Here is a 23,757-nt window from a genome sequence, read left to right on the forward strand (position 1 = left end):
AGCTTGATATGTACCCCCCTGGTAAGGCTGTGCATTGAATCCCAAACAGTGAGCCGAGTACTGGTGTATACTGGTGTGTCATATGGACTGTGGCAGGCACTGTCAGCCAGTTGTGGGCTGAGCACTGATATGTGGTATTGAATGCGTGTATCCTCTGACAGACGAACAGATGCTATATATGACAGTTAACTGATATCTGTACTGTATAATGCTGTGTGCCACATGACTTGCTCACACATATCGTTTACTTGTCTTCCAGGCTTATGGCTCATCACAGGAACCCCTGCTACACAGCTGCAGAGGAACAGGAAATCCACCACAGCCAGTTACAGCACTATACCCTGCTGTTTTCAAGGGCCAGCTAGCACCAGCAAGAGTGTACTGCACTGTGACAAGAACTTGTTCATCGGGTAAATGACATAGGCATGCATAACTGGACATATGAGCAGGTACGCCATCACTGCAGTGATTTAATCAGACATGTCCTGCGGTGTACATCTGATATCAACAGACACCAGCTTGCCACAGGTGGTGGGGTGGCCATATATCCCCCCCTCACCAGAGTGGAGGAACTGCTGCTAAGTGTGGTGGCTCCTGGCCTACAGCAACCTCAACATGACACATGTGTCGTCATGGAGGCCGGAGCCACCCAGCATAGTGACATGGAGCATGCAGGTAGCATGCCCTAGCTGTAGACTACTGTTACCTGTATTGTTAAATTATGCATGTGTGAGGTGTGTACTGTGTTTAGCAGTTGTGCTGCCTATTGAGTGCAATGCTGATAATTTGAATAGTATCTGTACACCTATGCCTGTTGTTCTACTGTAGTTTAACACACTCACAGTAGCAATGCCACAGGTGTGGCCACTGACAAACTGTGTCATATTCTTGCAGGTCCCTCTGGTGGGACGGCAGGGCAGACATTACATGCTGGTGAGTATGTTAACACTTTAAACTTGGTATTGAACTGTGCATGTTATAGGTGAGGTGTAGGCCATGTACACATAACACACCTACACATAATGCATGCGGTGCATGTTTGCTGTGAGACGTGAAACATCTCAGTAATGTCAGTAGCTGTCTCATTCACATGCAATGCACAGAGCATCAGACAAAAATGTGGCAACACTGTACTGCACATTAGATAGGCATAGTTGACACACATGTACACAACATAACATGTTTGTCATATGCAGTACACCTCAGCATGCTACACATAGTGTAACCAGACACCCGCTGCCAGGTCACACTTCAGTATCCTACATGTCATCCGCACACCACACATACCATACCTGAGAGGTAGGGGCCTAGCATGGGGCTGTGCAACACTCCTCAACACATAACACAGTCATGTTAGGCAATGCTCCCTATTGGACACCTCACACACCCTTGTGCAACGTGGCTGTGTAATTGTGAACTTAGCCACGGCACTGCGGTTCAGGTACAGCTTGCTAGGCGGTGGTCTAGCACACTTTATTGGCCTTGAGTGACCACATGATGCATGATGATGATGGCTAATGGTCCTACACCCCATACTGTTACAATGGCCATGTCGAGGATTGGTATCCCATCACGTATACATGCACCACCCATCCCATGTGTGTACATAGCATGCATGTGCTACACCTGTGTCCACAATTATCTGTTACAGACACAGACACTGCAATCAGACATGGAAATCCATGTGACACACAGATAACACATGCAGCCATGGTATGTATACCTGTGTGTGATGGTGCACAGGACATTGCAGAGCTTATAATACTTGCACAGAAATGTCATGTCCTTGTACACATTGTGTTCCAGGGTGTAGGCAATCACTGAACATGTACACACATGCACCACAGCCATGTACACTGTCATCAACTGTGGCTGTCTACACTCACACTGCATGGACTTGAGCAACACGTATTCTGCATGCTGACACGTGTGCGTGACTGTTTGCCTTGTGATACTGTCACCCACCTTCAACCAGTATTTAGTATGATTTGGAAGTCTGCTGTGTGTGTGTGTATCTGCTGTAGTGAGGAGTGTGCATGTGTTCCTGTGTGCATGCATTCCTGTGTGCCTGTGTGCCTGTGTGCATGTGTGCATGTGTGCATGTGTTCATGTGTGCATGTGTTCATGTGTTCATTTGTTCATGTGTGCATGTGTTCATGTGTTCATGTGTGCATGTGTGCATGTGTTCATGTGTGCATGTGTGCATGTGCAGACCGTAACGTGTGTTTCCTGTCTTCCTCTCACAGGTGCTGAGGTAGTGCTTGGCGAAAGCAGCAGGCGACCTGAAGCCACTGCCATGGATAGTGGTGATGATGAAACATGTATTTTAGCACTGGGAGATTTGACAGGGTCTGCCGTTGGTCCACCAATCGACAGTACACAGCGTTCAACCCCATCTATGCGCACACTCATACTGCCATTACATCCCTCACCACCAATGGCCATAGGGGAGGGACAGCATACAGTTGGTATTGACCAGGAGAGTGTGCTACTAATGGCGAGTGCATCCCCACACAGCAGCCATAGCCATAGACCCCGCAACGGTACCACATAGGCGGAGATCCAAGGGTTCTCGAGGGAGCACCACTAGGCGTATTGCCCCTGGCAGGCATGCCCTCACAGGTCTTACGACGACCACTATGTTCCGGGCTGTAATGCAGGCTCAGGCATGTATGGAACGGTACACCAGGCAGGGACTTAGGGCACAGAGGGCACATAACACCGCTATCAATGACAGCATCCGTGACCTTGCCAGTGCCATCCGGACATACACTGAGGTCATTGATAGACATTGGGGGGAGACAATAGATGCCCTCCACAACGTCTTCTTCAAGCCAGGACCATGCGGGAATGTTGTGACGTCGACACGGACGCATGCCAGCAAAAGCAACAACTGGCAGTGGTCGCGGATGGCCCACAGCTCACAGCCGCTCCTGTAGTCACAGTAACAGCCCCAGCAATGCTGGGGCTGGCCTGTCCATTGTCCATCCCAGTAGACCACGTGCACATGGCTCTGGCCAGTCCCAGCAGGGACATGGGTCCAGTCATCATACCTCTGCCTCTGATGACAGTACCCAGTCAGGGTCGGTACCCAATACCATCCGTAGCACCCATGCTAGGCACAGGTACTGTGTCCGTGGCTGGAGACAGTGATCTGTACAGCCAAGCAGGTACACCACCGTATATGGCAGCCACATGGTGGAGCTGTGTGCATGCAGACACACACACATTAAGCAAACAACTAGGGCTCACACATACACACACACATTACATCAACATTGGCCCATGCTGTACTGTTGTCCCCCCCACACATACACACACACACACACACACACACACGCACACACACACACACAAACACACACACACAGACATGTCGATTGGATGGGTCAATGTCAGGCTATGGCAAACAACAAAATGCCCTGTGCATATGATGATACCTGTGCCGCCTCCTGTCATCTGCATTATCGACGGAGGGACAGGCTAACATGGTGCTGATGCACAGGGTGACACTATAGCAGTGTAGCAATAATAGCGAGTTGTCAACAAGGAAGTCTAACTACATCCTTGTACTTATATCTGAGCAGACATTATGCATCAAGGCTCTGTTTGTCAATGTAGCATTGTTTACACCACTGTTAGGTCTGAGTATGTATTATCCACCCATGTGCCACTTGGCTGATGTGTGATGTGTTGCCAGCATGTGTTAGCGAGTGGACAATATGTGTGTGATGTGTGCAGTACAGATTAGCAAGTGTACATCTGTGAACATGGTGGGTGCGCACTGTCTGGATGTACGTGCATAGTGGACACATGGGATGTGTGGCATACCCTGTCATACACATTATTAACATCCCATTTCATCTTTCAATGGCCAGTATGCATTCTACTACAGTTATGTACCTACATGGGTAGACGTGTGTATGACATGGGTTGACACTATGCTGTGGGTGATACCGTTAATATCAGTCAATGATTTGCAGTCTGGTAGTATACACAACCTCAACAGCATGACTATAAGCAATCATTGGATGATGTCATGACAAATGACACACAGTTGTAGGGAACCCAGTATCAATTGGATCCTTCCGGTGCTACACTATAACACTAACCAGTGGTGATGACCGCCACCCATTACTGTGACCACACCTGTGTGTTATATAGCCCCCTTAGGTACATGCAGACACACTATGGATGTGTCCATCCAAATCTGGGAATGCATGGAATGGCCTACAATGCATTCCCTGGATGGGACGCATATCCTACACAAGGGTATCATACAGACAGATACCTGTTGTGTGATACATGCTGTATAGCAGTAAGCCGACTATGGCATAGTCATCCTCATGTACTATACATACTATCCCATCAATACCACACTGGTGGTAGCCCTCAACTTGTATGTCGGGCACCATTTTGTACATACAGACCCATGTTATGTCATGGTTCCCTTCGTATCCACATATCCATTGGTATTGTGGAGTCCCAAGGTGTATCACAGACATTTGTGGCCTGAATGCATATCCACAATGCAGTCGTACACCTATAAAGACTGTCTATTCTTGGCAGACTTTGTTGTGTATGACCATGTCTGACATATACCCCAGCCATATACCCTCACTCACACTACTCTTAAGTAACTGTCATGGGTGTGTGTGCCACAGATGACCTTGGTCACAGAACACGACAGTGGATGGCCATGTCACATACATGCATATGTGACCTATGATCTGAGTAGAGCACCACAACCTGTCAATGGAAACAAATGTATTCATGTAGTATACAGGCTTCACACCTATGTACTGATTGAGGGGACATGTACACATATATATTTGCCATGCAGATACCTGATGTCTGCAATGCACTTACTGTTGTCATCATACTATGTCATACCATAGTAAAAGCAAAACCCACACTGTGTTGACCAACAGTGATGCACACACAGTCAGCATTTGCAGGATTCAACCGCCTACTTAACACCATTATGATACTAGAGAGTGACGCATTAACATGGTGCGCTATTTGTTTTACTGGGTGATTTGCTTTTCTCCTGCTGTATTTCTAGGATGGTGACATCATCAGTCCTTCCAAAGAGGAATGTACATCTTCTAGTGTGTTTTCCCAGTCTCCAAAAAGGGCACTCCTTTCAAAGACAAATGCACACATACACACCCCCCACACACACACACAGTGAGAGTTTGCAGGATTCAACCCCCTACCTACCTATCTTATGACACTAGAAAGAGATGCATTAGCATGGTGTACAATTTGTTTTACTGGGTGGCTTTTCTTTCTCCTGCTGTATTTCTAGGATGGTGACATCATCAGTCTTTCCAAAGAGGAATGTACATCTTCTAGTGTGTTTTCCCAGTCTCCAAAAAGGGGACTCCTTTCAAAGAGAATTGCACACATACACACACCCCCCACACACAGTCAGCATTTGCAGGATTCAAACCCCTACTCACCTATGTTATGATACTAGAGAAAGATGCATTAGCACGGCACACTATTTGTTTTACTGGGTGGTTTTTCTTTCTCTTGCTGTATTTCTAGGATGGTGACATCATCAGTCTTTCCAAAGAGGAATGTATATCTTCTAGTGTGTTTTCCCAGTCTCCAAAAAGGGCACTCCTTTCAAAGACAATTGCACACAACACCCTGCTCACTGTTTGCAGGATTCAACCCCCTACCTACCTATGTTATGATACTAGAAAGTGATGCTTTTACACGGCGCACTATTTGCTTTACTAGCTGGCTTATCTTCTCCTGCTGTATTTATAGGATGGTGACATCATCAGACTGGACATGGTGATGTGTGTACACTTTGTTTTATGCCATTCCAGGAATGGTCCATGTGGGTCAGCAGTTGTCAACAGCTTGAACATGACCTCAGTATCCTTAACTTGTGTGATCTATCTGTGGACACATTGACATTCCGTCATATGTCAACACATATTTATGCGCAGCTTCTTGGTTTTGTGGATACTACATGTGTCTGGGATGTTGATAAAGGGCTATTCAAAGTCTATGTGACACATGTGTAGACGTGTTCATTGATGTATGTCCTGGGTGGCTGCCTTGCAAACAGTCTAGCATGTTTGGGAACCATGATCCACACATGAACATACAACAGTTGGTAGGGTTGTGTGTGTCAGCTTCCAATAGCTATGTTTATGACTGCAACCATGATGGACTCCATGACCTTGCAGATCAGACCTCATAGGCGTACTGGACTTGACTTCCCATGGTGTGTTGTGCACCAACACTTGTGGGGAGTGCCATATGTAGCTGTGACACATTCAACGGTTCCACATCCTGTGTAGGGGGTGCGGCTCAGCTAACTGTTCAGGTGCATGATCTGTTTGTTCTGTAGTTTGTGCATGACACATATTGGGAATCAATGTATTCCACCTGCTGCCATGCTTTTGGCAGTGGGGGTAGCTGCTCATCTATTCTACATGTGATATCTCCTGGTATGATGATGTGGACTATTGTCAGTGGGGGATGGGTATGTACATATGGGCCTGTCTGTCATGATGTCGGCATTGACACTCAGGTACAGTTGGCCCTGACTCAGGACATATATGTGTATACATTGATATTTATGATATAGCTGAAGGAGGTGCCATGATTCAGTCTGGACTCCTTCTCAGCTCCTCTTTACAACACACTAACGAACATGAGCACTAATCCCTGCTATACTCTTTTACATGCTTAACATCCTACTGCTCCTTTGTGATCAGGCTACAGAGTATGTCATGATAATATCCTGGCATGTCCAGGGGTCAGTTTTGTGTGTACTCTTCAGTCCAGCTGGTGGATATTGTGATATTGACACAATGTCACACCTGCCTCATGTACACTGACAACCCTCTCCTCCTCCCGACAAACTCAGATATATGTGTGAGATGCACCTATATAAACATACAGGGAGCTGAAGTCTCTCTACCCATGACTGGCACAGTGTATCAGGTGGTGAAGGTAACCACACACACCACATATCAGTCTCACATATCCTCTAGCAACAGCACTCAAACCACATTAGCACACATTGACATACTCGGATGCTGTAAATGTACTCTACCTAAGCAGCAGAGGCCTCCAAAGCAGACACACTCACACCTGCTACCCCACTACAGTACCCACATATCACTAAGTTCACAATGTCAGTGTGCCACACAGTCACTGCCCTTCAGGCTAAACAACACACCTAACACATTTGTAATAGGCGACACTTATGTTCAGACACACTGACGTACCACTCACCAGCCCTGACAAGGGAATAGTCACTTTGGGCTGTCTGTTGGGTGCCAGGATCTGCTGCATAACACAAGCAGTCAGGTCACTCCAAAGCAAGTACAAGACTGGCACCATCATTGTCCATGCTGGTGTGTGTCACCTCAGACATTACTCCCTGGACCACATGACATGATACATGGAGGTACACTCTGATCATGTAGCCCAGGCCAGTATAACCCTGACCTTGTCTAGCATCTTACACCCACCAATTATGATGTCACACTATACAGACACACATATCACATTTAACAGTTGGCTAACAAATTTGTTTCATTCATAGGGGATACAGTGTCTGTCAGCGTATGGTGACATGTTCAACATGCCACGTAGCTTCACTATGGATAGCTTGCACCTGTCACCCTTGGACTTTGGTATGCTGGCTAAGGCTCTTGCTACCACCAGAGTGCCTTTTTTTACGCAGGGCTCAGAAGACAAACCCACCTCCATAGACATTACAGATAAAATGAAACTAAGGGTAATGCTGCTCAACAGCAGTTGTGTTAACCTCATATTGTGGCCACTCAGGACTCTCCTCAGTATGGAGGAGAACAATATCTGTGCACTGACAGACACCTGGTTAAGGCTCACTTATGCACACCAGCACTACCAGGTTATGTTTCATACCATGCTGTCTGACAACAAGACTTGGAACAGACAACACAACTAGGGGGAGTATCCATATACATCACAGATACACACACCTCCAGATTAGTAGCACTGCACAAAGCATCACAGACCATACATAGACAACTACCATTGTGCAATACAGCCTTTCAGTTTGTTGCCTGCTACAGAACACACTCCCAAACTCAGGAACCACACTCGGCTTTTGTGGGAACTATGGAGAATATGCAGGTCTCCACAGACACCATTATATTGTGTGACTTCATATACGCACATATTGACTGGGGATACTACTCAAGCCGTGACACCCACACCCAACAGTCACCACAATTTGGGGACTCATATGCTTTGGCACAACCAGTCAGCACAGCTACAAGGGGGAATACATATTGGACCTGCTCATCACCAACATGGGGACTCTATGTTCCACACCAGCGATATACCCCTCATTGGTAAGGTCAGAACATACATGTATCTCACAGGACATACATATACCCCACACACACCCATCCTGGGTAATTTTGGTGAACTTCTCATGAGCCAAAATCTCACTTCACCGAAGCAAGGTGGTATCCTACAGAGATCCTGAGACAGTGGCATATACGGCTCACACTGCTGCATCCTTTACATACACATTCTATAGACACCTAGTGGACTGCATGGATTGTGTTCTCCCAAATAACAACAAGACCCACTACTACAATGGCAGGGGACCTGTCTGGTAGACCCCAGCCATTAATAAGCTGTACAACATCAAGAGGACGCTACTACATGATAGAGCACAATCCCAGACAGGGTAGGCATCTGTGATCTGTACTAGCAGACAGCTACAATCACTCATGGACTTTTGTAAGGGCCACTTCTACCAGACAATTGCACCTGACATGTAGGACCATCACACAGCCTTCTTCAGTTATGTCAGGAACCTGGGTGGACACTCACTGATATGCTGTGAGTTACTGCATACTGACTAAACCTACCCTGTACCCACTGGCATTGCCTACATCCTGGCAAACAGGTTCAGTTCAGATGTCTCCCACCCATCCCCCCTAAGGAGCAACTATCCATCCCAACAGAGTATAATCTCCCTGACATCACACAGCAATAGGTGAGTGCTGCCCACCCCACAGCGTACATTACAGTATCAATGTGACCAGATGGTGTCCCAGCCTGCATCATACATGAGCATCATGACAAACGCAACCCTCACATTACATCACTGTTCAATATCGGACTTACCACAGGATATGTACCCAAGGAATGGCATGCTGCGACAGTGGTCCTGCTCCACAGAGTTGGTGCCACAATGGACCACAGACAATATTGCCCTATAAGCCTATGTGGCCTGTTCTGCAAAGCTATGGAGCATATTGTTATAGGACTCCTACACATAGACATCGGGAACCTACATTTCAGCATTGTTGTGGGCAGATCTTGCCTCTTGAACCTGTAGGTATTCTTTAAATGGCTAACAGGTCCATCAACATAGGGACGGCTATCCACACAGCCTACCTGAACCTTGCAAAATCATTCAACACAATAACCCACTGGGCCATTATGCATAGGCTCACCAGCGTCAATTTGGACACACATCTCACACAATGGATTAATACCTAGATCAGGGATAGCACCCTCATGGTCAGGATTGCAGGTGCCATGTCTGACTGTACACCAGTTACACATGGCTTGGTCCTGGGATCTCTCTTGTTCAGTATATATTTGTCTTACGTACAGGCTATCATAGGGGGAATATGGCTGAACATGTTTTCACTTGACTGCTGGACGCCATTATCAACTCTCCAGCTGCCACATGCATACTCAGTCAGGGTCTCACAGAGATGGATGACTGGTGCCTGAGCCATGGCCTACAGCTAAATGCCATTAGTTGCATAGTCATCCCCTTTGGGAGTAACAACATGCCGACACATTACCACATAGGTAGTACTCCATTACATACGGTAGGAGTTGTTTGGGGTTTGGGGACATCATTTGTTCGTACTGTCGCCTTTAACATTCACATTGCCAAAGTGTTTGGACACACCTGCTATGTGTGCCACCTTATCCCATATGGTTTCACATCTAGATTGAGTGAGGTTTTTGTGCCCCTATACTCATCACATCCATGCTTGGTTACAATGCCACATTTAGGGTGTACCTTACCTGACACCTGCAGCAACTGTACTGGCCAAAGACAGTCCTCACCAAGCAGATCTAGGGACTCACACAGATGCCCTACATAGTTCAGATGCAGTAACTCCAGCTCTACTCAGTCACTTACCACCTACTCAGATATGATGTGTGCCTGTTGTTTACAGCTATATCCAAACCAGTATTACTAGACATGCTCCACCTCAGGATATCCAACTCCCTTGGAGCTACACACTGCAGGGACGTATACCTCACCACAGATGTTAATAGGACATTGTGGAGGGACCGATTCTTATCCCAGAGGCTCCACTCACTACAAAATGTAATCCCAGTTTCACATAGGCAGAGCCACCCACTGACCACCTACCGGAGACATCTTGACGACTGTATGGGTGATTGTATATTTACCCCTGGGATACCCTCTGTGTCCCTGCTAGACAGAGGCACACTAGAAGAAACGTACATGGGCTATCTTGTGTGACCTACTATTCACACACAGTGTAGTAATGTGACAGGGTTGCGAATGCCAAACACACTCTGGCTAGGTTTATACATGCCCTAGGGCAGATAGCCTAGTATTGACCTCTGAACCTATGCTTATGTTCATGATGCACAATGTTTATTGCTGATACTGTTTGCAGGTCTTTATCATCTTTGCTTTACCAGTTTCCATGAAGAACTTCAGTATCTGCAGAACATATTTGATTATGTCAGGGTTCCACTAAATTATAGATGTGTCTGTTGTCATATAACTGTGTGCACCAGGCGGATTGCTGTATAGTGACAGGTTCCTGGGTTAACACATGCAACTGCAAGATATGCGTGGCCCACTGCTGTACTCAGACATAGCCAAAGTGTGTGAGCATGCCCAGTGTGAACCTTCAGTATGTTGCTATCTGAGGTCCACTACATTTGCTGATGTGTGCGAACATGACCAATACTAACATTTATACTGTGTGTGTTAGAAGTCAGGTTCTGTTCTCACTGCAGGACTAACCTTTGTGTCATAACTCAACAAGGATTATGCTGTGCCTGCAGGGTTTCCATGGAATACTTTGCATAGACTTATCAACATTCTGTCATACAGGTGGACCACTGCAATACTGTCATGGTTTAGTGGGCCAGTACTTTGGCTATAGTGCACAGTATTCTGGGTACAAGGCCCGTCACTGCTTTATATTTTCAGACTGTGCAGCCCAGACTGCTTAAGGGCCTGTTAAGCAAATATGAGCATGTTGGCTTTTGTTCAGCTATGCCCTACTTAGACCAGGCTTGTCTGACATTGCTCAATATTCACCAACATTGCTGGACATTGCCCAATATTACTGAGCATTGACCACAGTTGTGCTAGTTGGTGTGTGCAATTTTGTTTGCATATACTACATGGTGGTAATTGCTGTTTAACACTGCTTTATATTGCTTAACACATGCCATTCATGCCTTAGGTGGTGCTGCAGGGCTGCCTATGTCAGATGCACATACTACACTCCCTGCACATATTTGGAAGCAGGTAGTGTCAACTTAGGCATCCCTTTTACTTTATGTGAGAGTCGGAGAGGGGTATCATTTCCAGAGTTCCTACTGAGCCAGTGTATGTGCTATGTGTTGCCTCTTTGCCAAGGCCAAAGCATACTGGGCACACCTCCTTCTGCCTACTGGGGCAGGCTCAGGTTGTTCCTCCTCCGAGTCACGCTGTGCCTGTGATGGCCTTGGCAATGGTGGGGGGCTGTTTGGCCCAGGCCTATGCTGGTCCTGCTGCAGCTGTTTTTGCAGGATCATATTATGTAGCATAGCACATACCATGACAATTTGGGTACATGTAGTTGGTGAGTACTGCAAGGCTCCACCAGATGTGTCCAGGCACTGGAACCATGACTTGAGCAGCCCAAACACATGCTCTATTACATTACATGTTTGTGCGTGTGCCTCATTATGGCATTCTTGTTCAGGTGTGTGTGCATTTCTGATGGGTGTCATCAGCCACGGCTCCAGTGCATAGCCAGCATCCCCCACTAGGTGACCATGTGGGATGTCCCCATTGGCAAATGTTTGGTACAGCTGCGTCAGATGCCAGATATGGGAATCATGGTAGCTTCCAGGGAAGCCTGCACACACATTCAGTATTATGCCCTGGGCATCACACATGACCTGGCAGTTGATGGAGGGGAAGCCCTTGCGGTTGAAATAGACCCTACCCTGCTCGCCGGCTGGTATTTTGATGCATATGTGCCTGCAGTCTATTGCACCCACTACCTCAGGGTATTATGCTATTTGCTGGAAGTGATGCATATTGCTGGCCAATACCTCACGGGAATTGGGGAAATATACATGATTACCGACATGTGCTGACATGGCATCCAGGAACTGGTGTAGTACCCTGGATGCTGATGCCTGTGATATGCCCATCATATCACAAGTTGGTCTCTGGAAGGTACCTATTGCTAATATTCTTAGGCCAACACATACCTTGGTTTCCACTGGGATGGTTCCCCTCTGTTGGTTCTGTGTGTGAGGCGTGGCCTGCACAGCTCAACAATTTGCTGCAGGAGCTCTCTGTCCACTCTATAGCACTCCACTATCTCCAGCTGATGTAGCCCCTGGTAGGTTACCCTGGGCCTGTACACTCTTCTCCTTCTCCTCACTGTGGGTTGTCCAGCAGCATTTCCATTGTCACCATCCTCAGCATGTTGCATATGTCGCCTTATAACAGCAATGGCAGCCCCTAACATTTCTTTGTCTCAGTAAAGCTTTTTCAGTTTTCACTTCTATTAGCTTACTGCAGTGTCTGTTGTGAGAAACATAATGGACTGTTGTTGGCAGAGTTTTAAGTGCTAGGCTGGGCTGGGTTAGTGTACTGCCTGTGTAATTGCCTGATTCTGATTGTTTTCACCTGCTAGCTCTGCTAGTACTCCCTGGTAGCTTCCTACTATTTGTTGTGCTTCCTTTTTCCTTTCTGTTTCCTCAGGGAGGAGAGCCGTGCACACAAGCGCAAACACATGCACAGCTGCTAACATGCCACACACATGCTTACACAGACTAAAACTTGCTTATTCGGGTTAAAATGTGTGCACACCAGCGCAAACATGCTTACAACTCTTTAAACAGCCTTATACATGCTTGCTCCAGCTTAAACACACGCACTCTGTCTTACTCGAGTTTACAGGCACGCACACGCATGCATGCACGCTCAGCAAGAAACTTTGGTGTTATCCACGGTATACACCTTCCATTTCTTGGCTTTCCCTAGCCTACCTGTTGACACACCTCTTTCCATGATGTCTAACTGACAGCGGACACATGCCAGTCTGCTCCAATGAGTTTCACTTCTTTCAAACATACCCCCCTCGTGATGTCACCTATCTTCTCCTCTGTTACTCCCCATATCCTACTCCAACACTCCACTGACTGTGCTCATTTGCTATGTAAACTAGCGATTCACTATCCTAACACTCATTTACATAGGATTGCCTAATAATGCTTGGTTACATGTCTTAGACTGAGCTTCCCCCCTTAGCAACCTCTACTCGGTGGGCATGTTGCCTTCAGCGTGCCATTCCCTTGCATTGTATATTAACAATTTCAATAAAATCCACATTTGTGGGTTATAATTTTTAGTATTCTGTGTTTTAGAGTGCAGCCCATTTGCGCGGTGCTGCGCTATGCTTAAACATTAGAAATCGGCATAAAAAAAAATTATTCTTATTTTAATTTTGCATCAGGGAACATTTCCAATGGCTGTATATTTGGCCATTGGCATGCTTTCTGCACTGGATGCAACCTTTATTTGGAGCTGTCACGGCTCCGTTTTGCTATTTGCAGAATGGTACTCAGTTGTCAACCGAGTACATTTCTGCAAATAACACTGCTCTTACTCGAACAGGTTCGGGTTTCCTGAATCACAAATCTACCTCATTTGCATGCTTTTTGCATGCAATTGAGGTGAATTGCATGTCCCAGCCCTGTCCGTGTAAGAGCTGTTTTAGGAGCTCTCTTACACACTCCTACAGGCTGTTCCTGGATCACTCGTCGGACATTATGGGTGCATGGAGTCTTACTCTACTCTATGACTCCGTGCAAGCCTTCGTGAATCCGGCCCATAGTCAAAACTCATTGAGATAACAGCTCTCTGATTCAAATAAACAAGAAATTAAGAGATCTAATAAAGTCCAACAAGGCCAATTACAAGGTTAGGTTAGCCTCCCAGGTTAAGGACAATCTCAAGGCCTTCTATAGCTATGTCAGGACCCTTAAAGGTAACACCCAGCAGTGTGCAGAACTGGTGGTAAATGGCACAACCTTCAGCTATCAAGATGACATAGCAAGATTACTGGCTGATAAATTTAGCTCTAACTTCACGCCCCACCTGAAACTAACCCCCCCATGAAATCCCTGATACCATACTCCCCAACTATCAACAGGGTTACTAAGGCAAAACACACTGCTTCAGTGGGCCCTGTTAGTATCTCAATATTGCCAGTTGCCTGCTAAATAACCTATAAATGACCTAGTAGGACCACTTCAACCACCTAACTACAACCTCAAAACAGGTTACATGCCAGTGCCAAGTGAATAGAGAGTGGCAACAGTCATCCCTCTTTATAAGGGTGGACCATCAACTGACCCCAGGAGCTACAGACCTAGCAGTGTGAAAAATCTTACATGCAAAGCAATCGAGTGAATTAGCATGGAAATGGTCAACAAGGACATAGGCAACCTACAGACACTGGACCCAACCCAGTTTGGCTTTGGTAAGGTAAGGTCTTGCCTACTTAACTTGGCAGAATTCTTTGAGAGGGTCATCTAGGCGATGGATGATGTAGAAAATGGTGCATACAACCTACTTTAAGCTGGCTTGGGCCTTCAATAAAATACCTCACTAAGTATCATTGAAAATTTCTCAGAACTAGGCAGAAATTCATGCATAACTTGCTGGATTGTTTGTTGGCTCAAACAGGATACAAGAAATCAGGATCGGTGAGATCACTTCCTCCACAAAAACAGTCACCATCTGAGTGCTTTAGGACTCCATGTGGCCTGCTCCTGCTTGGTATCTACTTTTCAGAAGTCAAGGTTAATGTCAAACCCTTGTAGTTCACTAAGTTAATAGATGACTGTAAACTGGGAGCTATGATAGAATCTCCCCACAATGCCACCATCCTACAAGAGGGACTAACAAAACAAATAACTGGTGCTAAAGCCATATATTACAACTCACTGCAAAGAAATACATTACAGTCCCCTTGGGAAATTATCCATCCAAGCTATTTACTCCATTGATAAAACACTCCTAAGAGTTGACTCAGTAGTTAAGGATCTGAAGCACATGTATACAGTGATCTAGCTTTTGACCAACACATAGCCAAGATAGTAAGAAAATCAACTCATAAGTAAGAGTATGACATCCAGGTCCAAGGAAATTATAGTACCACTCTACTCATTCCTTATCAGACCCATTATTGAATGCAATGTCCTCTTTGGCATGTAACTAATTAGACACTTGCAACAGATGGAACACTATCAAAGGTTCTTTACCAGGAGTATCCAAGGTATGAATATATATTCTTATTTCCTTAAGATCCTACTTCTGAGGTTACTGAGAAGCAAAATATGCCTAGTGTATAATGCATCCTCAGAGCCAGCTGAGATGGATCTTTTGCAAATCCACAAAAGAGACAACAGCAGAAGCATTAGATCTCAGTACCTGAATTTTGCCTGCAACATAAATAGAACATGCTGAAGAGACTGATGTGTGTCTCAAAGGACCCCTGCACTGTGGAATAAGCTCCCCGTCTATGTGAAGCAGAGTTCATCCCTGACCCTATTCAAAAGAAACTTTCATCATTGGATGGGAAATTGCAAATTCACCCCCGGTCTGGCCCCCATGTCTCTGATGGACAGAGGTTGACAAGTAAATTAATCCCAACTAATATACTCCCTTACAGAACCCATACCTTCTTCTTTACTAGCATATCCCACCATAGAGGTGTTCAAGAAACTCAGGGACAAAACTGGGTTGGGTTACATAGCTAGGCTTGTAAAGACCCTGGTGGTTGTTAGCCTAGTATAAACATTTGAATCTATGAACTTATGCTGCAATTCATATGGGGAAACAAAAGTACTTGTGCAAGCTCTTCAACCCAAAAATCTTAAATTTTCTGTATTAATTCACTTACATCAGTGCAAGATATATTTCATGCTATTTCCTGTCCTACTGTTGTCTGACTAGTACCTAACTGAGGTCACCAATCAATTCATATATCTTTTTCAGGAGCACTGCAAATGCTTTTCACTGGTTGCAGTTGATGTTCATCCTTCCATTAGTTTCCTGATTAGTTTTTGTTTCTGAAGGTGTCTTTTTTCTGTCTCTTTATTACATTTATTGCATATATTATAAGGTTCCCTGTACTACAGTATGTCCCTCTCCATGATCTGAAACATTTAGACTATTTCTCCACAGGTTTTCCTTGTTCCCTGATCTTGAAGCTATTCCCAGAGATATATATGTTTTTGTTCTTTATATACCAACCTGTTAATCTGTGTTTATTCCATAGATAGCTCTGCAAGCCCGTCTTTGGCCACAGTTCAAAATTCCGGTGTCTAAATCCTTATATTCATCAGTCAAGTTTCTATTTAATATCTGTTACCATAACCACAATGCAGTTATTGGTTCCTGCTGTGATCAAAGAGCAACCAGCAACAATTTCCATCTTGATTCATAATGAAGACTCCATGCTAAAAATAAATATTTCCATTTGAGGGGCCTGATAGTCCTCCTTTAGTGTAGGTGCACCAATCCTCCCTCAACTTTAGGGAGTGCCATTCCTTGACATTTCCCTCTTGGTCATGGATCATTCCATATGTATCCCATTATTAATTCCCTAAGCTTTTCCTAAAATTTTTTCCCGGGGTAATGGAATATGGCTTGAGATATGCATGTTATCTGGGACACTATGAACATTTTACTGCATTCTTTGGTCTAAATCACTTATCACAGCTTTCAATTTTTTCACCCAACTACAACTTTTCTTCCACACTTCCTTTCATGATTACCCGGCTGTTATTAATGCTGATTTCACAACCCAGATTACCAAATATTTCATTTCATTGCTACTGGCCTTTGTTTTCTCCATGTTTATATTAAAGCCTGAAATCATTTAAGATTCTCATAAATTTCCACATACTGTCATTATGTCATTATCTGTGCCTGCTAAAAAATCACATTCTCCACAAACAAGTCTTCTTCTTTCGGCTTTTTCCCGGTTAGGGGTCGGCACAGCGGATCACCTTGTCCGCACATTAATTGGCAGTGGAGTTTTACGGTGTCGAGTTGCCAGCCCGGCGCCCAACCTTCCACAGAAGGCACACTCACACGCACACCTAGGGCCAATTTAGAGTGTCCAATCCACCTGCAGCATGTCTTTGGGATGTGGGAGGAAACCAGAGCACCTGGAGGAAACCCACACGACCACAGGGAGGACATGCAGACTCCGCACAGAAGGCACCCCAGCCGAGGATTGAACCGGAGAACCTCTTGCTGTGAGGCAGCAATGCTAACCACTGCACCACCGTGGCCGCCTTCTCCACAAACAAGTCTAATTTCCCATATTTCTCCTTAATATTAATTACTGGATAACCAAGCAAAAACCAGAGCTTCAACAATACTAACATCTTATAAAGTGATATAAATATGTTCATGTTCTGGAGCATTACCATCAAATAATTGTTACTCACATAAACAGTCACATCAACTATTGAAAACAGTTTCCCTTTCTGCCATAATAAGGAGAGCACCTCCTCCTTAAGAGCATAATTTTGTAAGTTAATCACGATGGGCCATGGACAAAGTGTTCCTCTACTAGTGGGGAAGAAGACTCCGTGGGATCTATCTATCAGAATAATGTTCTTTGCCAATGCAGTCCATTTTCTAATTTCATCCATCATATTACAGTCTTTAGCTTCCACTCCATTTGGTACCCCAGCAAAATAAGGATTTTCATACTTTTCACTATCATTCAATCCATTTTGCTGTAACAGGTCTGGCTTCATGACCTTACCATGTGTTCCCTCCCCTTTCTATGCAGGATGCCTAGCTCAGCAGAGTACTTATTCACTGCCTCCTCCACTGCCTCCAAATTTTTATCAGTTCTCTTTATATATTCCCTTATGGTTTCCTTTGTGCTAGTTATCTCTTGTGGGATTGTGCCCATTTTTCCCTTCTAATGTATTAATGATATCATCTTGCAACCTCAGCCCAGCCGGGTCATCTGTGGCTTTCTCCATGGGCTCCATACTGTTCACTATTATGTTAAGAGCTATTAATTGCAATCTTCCTTTCACTTTTTTGGCACATGCTACAAGAGATGGCTACGTAATCTAACTTTGTTTTTTAGCTAGTTGGGTTTTCTTAATCTTTAAATAGTTCTTTGGGAGCTGACACAAGGTGCATCCAATCAACCCTGCACCATACCAGAAGTCCCAGGGTTGGGAGTTTTAGATTTAGGTTCACATAGGGCAGTGTAGACCATAGGTTCAGGTTTTGCATGGGCTATGTACAAATAGGAGATTGGGCTATTGACAGTTAGAGAAGTTGCTTTTTCAAGCAAGTGGCAGCGAGCAGGTATATCGCAAAATACTAACACATGAGCACCTATGGACAACCCAATGTATATAATCTTTTGGAATTTCAAATTGCACAGGTAAAATTACTTCCTGCAATTTCTGGGTAGGATGTAGATTTTTAGAGTAGCAAAGTTCTTAACATTTTTGAATAAAAAATTAATGTCATTTAACATAACAGATATCCTGATGTTGGATATATGTATTAATACCATCCAAGATGTTGCAGTATAGCAAAAAGCTTTATTGCTCATATTTGTATTATCCTTTATGACTCAAGATACATGAAAATGAGTTAGTAGTAAAGCTGTTACATTTTGAGTTTGCCTGCAAAAGATCCATAAGCACCCATGATACTACGCAGGATGCAAGTTTTCGTACTCTACAGTGGTTTAACAGAAGCACGCAATGCAAAACTCAAAAAGCGTTTAACGTGCTGTAAAATTCACAGTAGAAAACATGATTACAAAGAATTAAATTAAAATATAATACAGGGTAGTTCCTCAACTGCCATATAAGCTTTCCAATACATAAAGTTATTTGTGCATCCGAGATCTTTGTAGCCATAATTGGCATTAACTGAAAACAGCTGCCATAGTTAAATCAATGCTAGGAAGGATTAACCCTCATTTCTAATATTTACATTTTTGCTTGTATAAATGCAAAATAACTTCTTAGTTGTTTTAATAATGATATGCTGCTGTTAATTATCAGTAAGAGGTAGAAAGAAAAAATAAACAAAAAGATGTCATTAAAGCAGCAAGTATAGCTATTGAACTGGGTACAGCAGACAGATAGGATTAAGGATTTGAGCTAATGTGCTTCATCCTGTAGTCTGTAATTCAATTCTTTTTATTTATACTTGTACACTTCAAAGGAAGTCGTGGGGAGTCAAATAACCAGGCAGTGCATATCAAATGCTCCTATCAAAAAATGCTCACATTTTAAATAGGCTTACCTCAATTATAACCAAAAAAAGAAAAAAAATGAAAAAGAGTATATGAGTCAGGAGTTCTAGTTAGAGTACAATGAAATAATATATTTTTAAATAGTTATTCAGAAGCAATATAGGGATATTTTTTAAGCTCAATCAACAGAGCAGGGAAATCATTATATTATGTATTTATGAAGACAGCGATTGACAAGAAATCACCAATATGATTAAAATTTAAATCTTTTCTTTGAGAGAAATATTATCTTTTTCATAAAGTTACTTACAGCACTGGCTGCAAATGGCATTTTGGAAGTCTTTACATATAAATCATACTTTCAAGACCATAGAGTTTGCCTAAATGGTGGAGATGCACTCTGGCCTCTTAATTCTGACAGATCACATGACAGATCACAAAATACAGCCTAGCGGAAAAGATCAAAGAAACAATTATTACCAACTTCATACTCTTGTGCATTTCAAATATTTTGCCTTGATTTATAAAAAGAAAAACAGTAACTGTATATTAATTTAATTGTGTCTGTTTTTTGTGGTGCAGAAGGGTGGAGCACTGTCTGTGATCTAGATGACTGGCTTTGATTACTGTCACCTGGAATGGAAACCCAAGCAGACACAGAAGACAGAAGGGGTGGGACCATCTGCCTCTTCTGGGGATGGTGACTGGTAATCCCTCAGTGATAATGGGGTTTGATCTGATTTACCCAGTAGATATCAGAGAAACAATTACCTGTAGTTTTTGGGGTGGGGAGGCTACTTGCCTATTCAGAAGTGAGAACTGACCAGCATGGGATCATTGTATATAACTCCCTTCATGAACCAGAAATGAGCAAAGGACATAGGGTCAGCCAGAAAAAAAAACTGATGACTTCTTAAATGATAGTCCTTCCAGTCATCCCTCTCCCAGGTGATGAAGAATGAATTGGCCGATTGACTGGAAGTGGAGCTGATGGCCAGCTGCCAACAGAGGCAACCACCTCTTCCCAAAAAAGTATATAAATGATTTTAACACAGGTATTTATTTCTCTATAAAATTTAGCAATGCGATCCAAGTTAAGATCCTGGTTAACCAACATAGAAATAACAACAGATTTGTATCTGCTATATTCCTTGACCTCTCCAAAGCATTTGACATGGCTTCTCACTTCATACTAACAGATACTCTAACCTATTTAGCCTTTACCCCCAACACTATTGCTTGGTTTAAAAATGACCTATCAGACCGACAACAAGCTGTCCAGTGGCAAGGAGTTTTATCACCTCTACTCCCAATCGCCATTGGTGTACTCCAAGGTTCCATATTGGGTCCATTGCTCTTTTCTATCTTCACCAATAACCTACATACCTCCACCCTGCAGGCCTCATTAATACAGTATGCAGAAGATGCCACCCTAATCTGCTCAACCCCATCTCTTACCTCCCTACAGCACCTCGCCCAGGAATCTTTTGCCTCAGTAGAAAGGTGGATCACTAATCTTCACCTCATCTTAAATCCTAACAAAACAAAACTAATTATATTCACCCCAAACAAAGCAAAAACCTCTCCAATCTCCTTCTCTGTCTCCTCCAGTAATGGTACTGTCATTTCACCTTCTCTCCATACTAAGCTCCTTGGCATCGAAATAGATAACAACCTCCACTTTCACATCCATATCTCTCAAACTATAAAAAAGGTACATAAAAAATGGGTTCCCTATACAGACAAAAAAACTTTCTATCTGATCAGGCTAAGGTCACCCTAGCTCAAACTCACCTTCTTTCCACAATAATGTATGCCCCAATTCTCACTTATGTTAGGAAATCTGACCAAGACAAACTTGAGTCCTGTTAGAACAAAATTGTCAAGTTTGCTAATAATTCCTTGTTCAGAACCCATCACTGCATACCTCTTAGGCAACTTCAGTGGCTTGAGCTCCCACAACTACTAGTCTATCACCAACCTGTCATATCAGACAACAACCTAAAACAACCCAACAAAACTCCTGCTCTAAGGCAATTACTGACTAATTACATACCAAATTGTCCACTCCGCTCTGCCAACAAATCAGTCCTCTCTATTACCTCAGCTAACAACACAGCAGGTAAAGCTCTAGTTTCACACATTATAGCAAAAACTTGGAATAATCTCCCTACATCCGTGACTTCTGCATCAAATGCTACACCATTCAAAAACTCCCTTAAGGCCCATCTTATAAGTTCTTGGCTCTGTCCATGTATCACATAGTCCTAAAACTGTTACCTCCACACTTTCTCTTTTTCTCTCATAGTACATGCCCCATTAAGTATGGTTCTCACAAATGGTACCCCTTGACAAACATGAACTTTTTGTAATCTCTGTCTGTTTCTTACTACAAACAGAATGTACATATATAAATATTGCTGATTTGAATTGTCTGTACTGTTTTCTTTTTTCACTAAATACTACTAGTATAATAATTTTTTTTTTACACTATGTGTAATATCATTATTGTTGTTATTTGTTGTTTTGAATTAAGTGGAGCTTTTCTCCCCGGGCCTCTGTGGAAAATGGACCTCGTCCAGTCTGACCATCCCAGTTAACAAAAGTAATATAAAATAAATAAATAAGTTGATATTACCTGGTTCACTGTGAAGTGAGTCTGAGTGCCATAAGCCACTGTGGAGCTAGGAACAAAGCACAAAGCACTCCCATATGATCTTCTACTTGTTATACTCAGAATAGACATATTCCTTTTTCACAGATATCAGTTATCTGTCTTTCATCCTGTTTAGCTGTTTTGCAACAGGGAAGTTTCATATTTGAAACACTATTATATAATTTATCAGATTCAAGACCTGGTATTTCAGGAAAAAGGAATGTTATCTATGCAATGACTGTGACTGTCTTGAGATAATAATACATTTCTCTGCCCTTACAGTTCTGAGCAATATTTATAAACACCAGTATATATTGCATGTCTCAAATGTGTTTGTTCTTTCCTTTCCCTTCTGTTTCATTCTTTCTGGCTACTCCAGTACTCCAGTCCATCATTGGGACTACCAGTCTCTCTTACTGCCCCTAGACTATTGCCATTCTAAAGTTGGGGCTTACAAAGATCCTAAGGGTATCCTGGGAGCTGTGCCTTTGACTGCTGCTACCAGGGGATATATATTTTGTTTCATTTATAACCTACCTCTTGTTATTCCCTCACACATGTTTGCTTATTACATCCAAGAGCTACTCCCCTCTATGGACCATACATCCCTGCAGGAAACACGTGGACAAACATCCTTCTCCCTGGAATGGGAACCCCCATCTCTTCTGGCCAGCACTTAAGATGTACACGCTGCTAATCAAATCTCAGGTCAACTGGGCAACAGATAGGGCTTTATTCCTCTATGGCTTAGCACTGGCTAAATGTCTTGAACATTTTAAAAGTATTAATTTATAAGACGTGTTAGGATAAGAGAATAAAATTCTAAAGGGTGCCCAACAGTTTCATCACACAACTGGCAAGCAATCAAAAGTTTCCAGTCCAAGGCATAATTCATTTCCTTGTGACATTTTCTCTTAGTCATACTATGCTTAGGGCTACTAACTATAAAGGCTTGTGCACAGAACATGCACTAAGTTATCAGAGATCTGATTTTCAGAAGTTGCATTTGTTTGTTTACTTATTTTACTTTTCTGCTTATTTACAGAGGCACACAGGATAATGAAAACATGAATAAATAAGTAAATTAATGAATGAATGTGAGTTTCAGATTACAGCTTATGTGGTACTAAAAATAGCTTCAAGGAAAATAGTGACAGAAATCAGGATATTGAAAAATATGTGCAGACAGAGAGTGCAAGTTTAACAATATGGACGTTTTAGTCAGTCCCAGTGCTGAAACTAGCAACTTGCAATCAACAGTCATGGGAACATATTATGGTTATGATGGCTGAAAGTACACATAGAACCCTCATGAGCAGCAATGTGTCCATTTGCATATCTTAATCCAAAAACTGGGTAAAACAAAATAGGAAAGAAGACTTGTTAAATTTGAACAGACTACAATGATTGGAGGATAAAGTGCGTCAGGAATCACAGAGTGTGTGTTTTAGAACAAGTCAGCACAGTACAGGATTTTGTTTTATCAAATATGAATAGGCAACTACA

This window comes from Protopterus annectens, chromosome 11.part0, assembly GCF_019279795.1.
Source record: "Protopterus annectens isolate FY-2018-M chromosome 11.part0, PAN1.0, whole genome shotgun sequence".
Taxonomy (NCBI): Eukaryota; Metazoa; Chordata; order Ceratodontiformes; family Protopteridae; genus Protopterus; species Protopterus annectens.